This window comes from Artibeus jamaicensis, unplaced genomic scaffold (assembly GCF_021234435.1).
Source record: "Artibeus jamaicensis isolate MK-2021 breed Jamaican fruit bat unplaced genomic scaffold, CSHL_Jam_final contig_834, whole genome shotgun sequence".
In the NCBI taxonomy this organism is placed as follows: Eukaryota; Metazoa; Chordata; class Mammalia; order Chiroptera; family Phyllostomidae; genus Artibeus; species Artibeus jamaicensis.
In genome coordinates, this window is record NW_026521981.1 from 3,891,604 (window position 1) to 3,897,637 (window position 6,034).

The window sequence follows — 6,034 nt, forward strand, 5'->3', positions numbered from 1 at the left end:
GAGAAAAGGGAGTCTGCTAGAAACCCAGATGCCAACTCACCACAAAGGTGGCACATGCAAGAGTGGATCTCAGCAGGCATCAGATCCTGCTCTGAACAACTCTGCCTCAGGGACAATCCCTGCACATCAACTCGTACACAGTGATTGAGGTTTACCCTTAGCGTCAGCCAGACTGAAAGATCAACTCCATCCACCAGATTGGGAAGTGCATTGCCCAGTCCTCCAACTACTGCTGACACCATTCTGATGTTCTTGGGTACTACGGGGGGGGGGGGGTCTCTTACCTGTTTCCAGTAGGGACCTATAGGGTGCTCTTTTTTCTGGAGAAGCTCTTGGCAGAGACTCAGACAGTGACTGAACTGTGTAATTTTGGAAATAGAACCATTCTTTCCCACCTTCAGTGCACAGCCCCTCCTATTGAATCACTTGGCTAGCCCTGCCACTCTGTGGTCTCACCCTGCTGAGGTCAGTCGTGCAGTGCAAGGGGCGTGTCTCCTGAGGAGGCCTCTGTCCAGGAATCAGAGAGGCAGGTGCTGGGATGTGTGGCTAGATTTCGGCTATCCTCCCTGCTCTGACAGGTTTGCTGGCACTACCCTCAACAGGAGACTGTTTGGATCTGTCCCAAGTCCTGGTAGCCCTTCTCTGCTGAGCTCTGTTCCATCAGGGAAGGATGTGTTGCTCAAAGTTAGGATAATCAAAGTGTGTCTCCCTTGGAGGCCATTACCTGGGACTGGGATGAAGTGTTTGGCCCCCTCCTACAGGCGTGGCTGGCACTACCCCCATCTGGAGACTATTTTGATCTGTTCTCCCAAGACCAGGTGGCTCCTCCCTGCTGAGCTTGCTCCTGCAAAGGGGATGGCTGACTATACCAAACCTGAACCTGTGGTGTGCTTGTTTTGGGGGAGCTAGAGTTAGAGACACTGGCAGAGACTGAGTGGTTTGTCTCTGGCATAGGGGCCGCTTTCCCCTCATTGAGTGCCTGACAGCATGGCCACCAAGTAGGATATCCACTAGCCCCATCCTCCTGAGTTAACAACCTGTGGAAGGGTCTGTGGGTCAAGGCCAGACTGGGCCTGCTCTAAAGTCTTTCTTCAGAAGGCTCTGGAGGAAGACCAGGCAACTTCAGAGTAGCTGACAGGTGGAGGTGGACCTCAGGGAGCCTCAGACTTTTTATACATCTGCCCCCAGCTCTAATGTGGAAGAAGCCAACTCTTGTAAACATATTGGTCCCTGTCATGCACTCACAGGCCTGGTAGATGCAGACACAAATAGTGAATAGAGTGGTAGCTCCAGATAGGTAGTTACACAGGTCTAACATTGACCTGTACCTGATCCCCACTCAAGTGGACCCAAAACCGGCACAATTAGTGGTGGGCTTCAGACCATACCAGAGTTCAGCTGAACTAGCCACAAAAGTGACACACACACAAAAGGGGATACCAGCAGGCACCAGACCCTGCTGGGAGGAGCTCTGCCTCAGGGAGCAGCCTGTACGCAGTAATTCATTCATGGAGATCAAGGTTTACCTTTATAGTCAGCCAGCCTGAAAGATCAACTCCACCCAGTAAAGGGCCAACAGCATTAAAGACTCAACTACAACAAGAGGGTGCATATAACCCACACAAGAGACATTCCTGGAGCACCTATTGTGTTACTGAGCCCAACAAGACACCATAATAAGTTTTGAAGTCAGAGCAGATCTACCTAGTACACAGAGTCACAATGGGGAGACCCAAATAAATGAACAAGGTAAGGCTCCAGAAAAAGAATGCAGACAAATGTATTTGAGCAATAAAATTTAAAAAACTATAATGGAAAAAATTTTAAAACAAAGTAAATGAAATGGAAGCAATCAAGATACCAGATGCAGAGTTTAAAAACATGGTTATAAAGATGCTCAGGGACCTCAGGGGAAGAATGGATGATCTCAGTGAAAACTTAAACAAATAGTAATCATTATAGAAACCATTACTTAAACAGATAGTAGTCATTATGAAACCATAAAAATAACCCTGTCAGAAATGAAGAATACAATATCTGAAATGAACGATACACTAGACAAAAATCAACAACAGGTCAGATAAAGCAGAGGATCAAATCAGTGATTGAAAGGACAAAAAAGATAACAGTAATCACCCAAGTAGCATATCAAAAATAAAAAAATTTAAAAATGAAAAAAGTCTATGGGACCCCTGAAACAACATTAAACATAACAACACCTGCATCATAGGGGTACCAGAAGGAGCAGAGAGTGAGCAATGGATAGAAAACTTGTTTGAAGAAATAATAGCCGAAAACTTCCCTATCCTGGTGAAGGAAAAAGTTACACAAGTTCAGGAAGTATAGTCTTAATTGAAATGAACCTAAACAGGCCCACACCAAGACACATCATAGTTAAAATGGCAAAGGATAAAGACAAAGAGAGAATCTTAACAGCAAGAAAGAGACAAAAGTGATGAAAGGCAAGGACATACAACCAAGACTACTCTATCTGGCCAGACTATCATTTAAAACTGAAGGGACTGTAAAGACAATTTTGGAAGTGTCAACAACCCTTGCTATTCACGTACATAGTTCAGGGAATCTAATACATATATAAGATATCCTTGTTTAAGAATATATAACAAATATATTTGTTTCTTCACTGATTCTTCTTAAACTTTCTGCAGCAGATATGTAAATTCCAAAGGCTAATAAACATTTTAAAATAAAATATATTATCATTATTTGTAGTAGTCAGTTCAAGCTGCTATAACAAATACCATAGACTGGGTGGCTTAAACAATAGAAATTTATCTTCTCAGTTCTGGAGGCTAGCAGTCTGAGATCAAGGTGCCAGCATAGTCTTCCTCTTATAGCCTCTGTTTTATTTAAAGTTTATTTTGTCTGGTATACGTATTGCTACCTCAGGTTTTTTTAGTTTCCATCTATATGAAGTTTTTCCATCCCTTTACTCTTATTCTGTGTGTCTTTCAATCTGAAGTGAATGTCTTATAGACAGCGTATGTATGGATCTTTTTTTGTTATCATTCAGCCACCCTGTCTTGTGATTGGAGCATTTAATCAATTTGCACTTAAAATAATTGTTGACAGATTTGTATTTCTTGCCATTTTATTTCTCATGTTTTTCATTTTTCCTTATTCTGAAAAAAGGCCTTTTAATATTTCTTGTAGTACTGGTTTGCTGGTGATGAACTCTTTTGGCTTTTTCTTTTACCTTTGCCATTTTAATTATGCTGTGTCTTGGTTTAATTATGCTGTGTCTCTTTGGGTTCATCTTGTTTGGGACTCTCTGCACTTCCAGGACTTACGTGTCTTTTTCCTAGAACTATACTCATTTTTTTGAGTTATTTTTTCTTTTTGCTGTTTTCATTAGATGTTTCCTACTTTCTTTCTTCCAAATTGCTGATTTGATCCTCTGCTTTATCTACTTTACTATTGATTCCCTATAATGTATTCTTAACTTTGTTATTGTATTCTTCATTTCTGACTGGCTCTTTGTTATGTTTCTATCTCCACTTTTATATTCCCTATCTCTTTATTGAAGTTCTCACTGAGATCATTGAGCATCCTTATAACCAGTATTTTGAGCTCTGCATCTGGTAGAGTGCTTGTACCCATTTTACTTAGTTATTTTTTATGAAGTTTGCCCTGTTCTTTTATTTGGGATATTTCTTTTGGGATGTTTCTTGTCTCCTCATTTTGGCTGCCTCCCTGTGTTTGTTTCTGTGTATTAGGTAAAACTGCTATGTCTTCCAGTCTTGGTAGAGTGGACTTATGTAGTAAGTGTCTTATCCTGAGAGGCCTAGTGGTGCAGCCTCTCCAACCACCAGAGTTGGATGCCCCAGGTGTGTCCTGCCCCTCTCTGTGAGCTGTGTACACTTTCCTACTGTAGTTAGTTAAGCCTTAATTACTGTTGGCATGCCAATGGGAGAAATTTTCCCCCAGGCTGATCAACTGTGAGGATGGCCTGTGACCACTGTGCAGGGGCCAACTCTATGTTAAAAGGACTCTCTTTATCAGGGTCCTGGTGCCTGCTGAGTCCACCCCTTGAATATGTTGCTCATTAGAGGTGGTTGGGTGGTGCTTCAGCATGGTCTGGAGATGTTTACTAGGGATGTTGGCTCTGGGGCCTCCTGGAAACTGCAGGCTAAGATCAGCCTTCCCATGACCTCTGCCCAAGGTCACCTGGAATGAGCTACAAAGAGATATGCAGATAGCGGCTACAGTGCTGGGCTTAGAGGTGCCAGGAACAGGCTAAGCTGTGAATCAAGGCTGATGCTGCTAGTGCTGAGCCTGGGGCCACATAGCAAGAGGTACAGTGTATGCAAAGGCCAGATAGTACTTGCCTGAGAGATTTTATGAAAGTCTACAGCATGAGCCAAAACAGGTTGTTTGTATGGAAAAGCCACTGGAAATGGCTTGGATGGGCCTAAAAGTTGGGTTGGGTGTGGTCTCAGGGTATCAACAGGGCAGATGAACAGTGTTAACCAGGTTGATGGAGACTCAGATATGGCACCAGTCTGCAGGCTCTGTCAGTGGGTGAGGGGGCTCAGCAAATAAACAATGGCCTCTGCCAGCACTATTGTCTATAAGAAAAGCTACCCTCCCTGTCCCAGCTCTCATCCTGATACAGGACAATTCAGTTCCTTCCTGTGTGTCTCTGGCACCTTTTGAGCTGCTGCCCTAGCACTGGAGCTCAGAGTGACTGATTCTGAATAAGCCAGTGTGTGAGTACTTTGAAAGAAACATTTGAAGGGACTTCAAACTTTCTTTTCCCAAGAAAAAGCAGAAGATAAAAAATATGAACAATAAAATGACAACAAACTCACAACTATCAACAACTGAACCTAAACAAAACCAAAAACAAACTAAGCAAACAACTAGAACAGGAACAGAATCACAGAATGGAGATCACATGGAGGATTATCAGAGGGGAAGGGGAGGGTAGGAAAAGGTACAGGGAATAAGTAGCATAAATGGTAGGTAGAAAATATACAGGGGGAGGTTAAAAATAGTATAGTAAATGGAGAAGCCAAAAAGTTTGTATGTAAAACTCATGGACATGAACTCAGTGGTAGGGAATGTGGGTGGGAGGGGGTGTACAGGGTGGAGGGAATAAAAGGAGGAAAGTGGGACAACTGTAATGGCATAATCAATGAAATATATTTTAAAAATAGAAAAGTTTGGGATTCCAACAACCCTCCATCTCACTCAGCCACAATCCACACTGTTTTCACAAGTAGAAGTCATGGGGACTTCTTTTCCTGGCACTGGAAACCTGGGCTGGGGTCCTGGTATGGTACTGGGACCACTCCCTCCTCAGAGATGACCTCCACAGCTAGAGATATCCATTCCAATTTTTATCCAGCATAAGTGGGTGTGGTACCAATCTGTTTTGTTTCTCTACCTTTCCTACTAGTCTTGATGTGGCCTCTTCTTTATATCCTTATTTATTGGACTTCTGTCCAGCTAGATTGCAGGTGGTTATGAATGATGATTGTTCTGTATTTTAGTTGTAATTTTGATGTTGCCATACCAGGAATCAAGTACAGCCTTTACCCATGATGCCATCTTGCTCAGACACCACAATAGACTCCTTTATTTTTAAATTATGGTTGATTGTAGTTTATCAGTGGTTTTTCCAGCCACTTGAGTAGAAACACACAAACAAAATGCCTGTCACCAGGTAGGTGGTCATTTATCATTTGTGTATTGGAATAAATTTTTTTTCCCAGGAAAGTTGTTATATGTTGAATATAATCTGGGAACTTGAAATAAATGACAAATCACTAAATTATGTGTTTAAATGTTTAACTAGCACTCAAGATTGACTAATGTTTTCCAGAGAGTATCTAATATTGAGAAACTGAATCACTTTCAGCCAGCCAAAATAGAAGCCTTAACTTGGATTGGGAAGCTTTCAGAAGACTCTCGTACTACTAAAAATGGTTTCTAGACTACATTATTATCATTGTCATTTATACCATCATTATCCTTTGCACTGAGAAAACACTTATCAGGGGTGCACAAA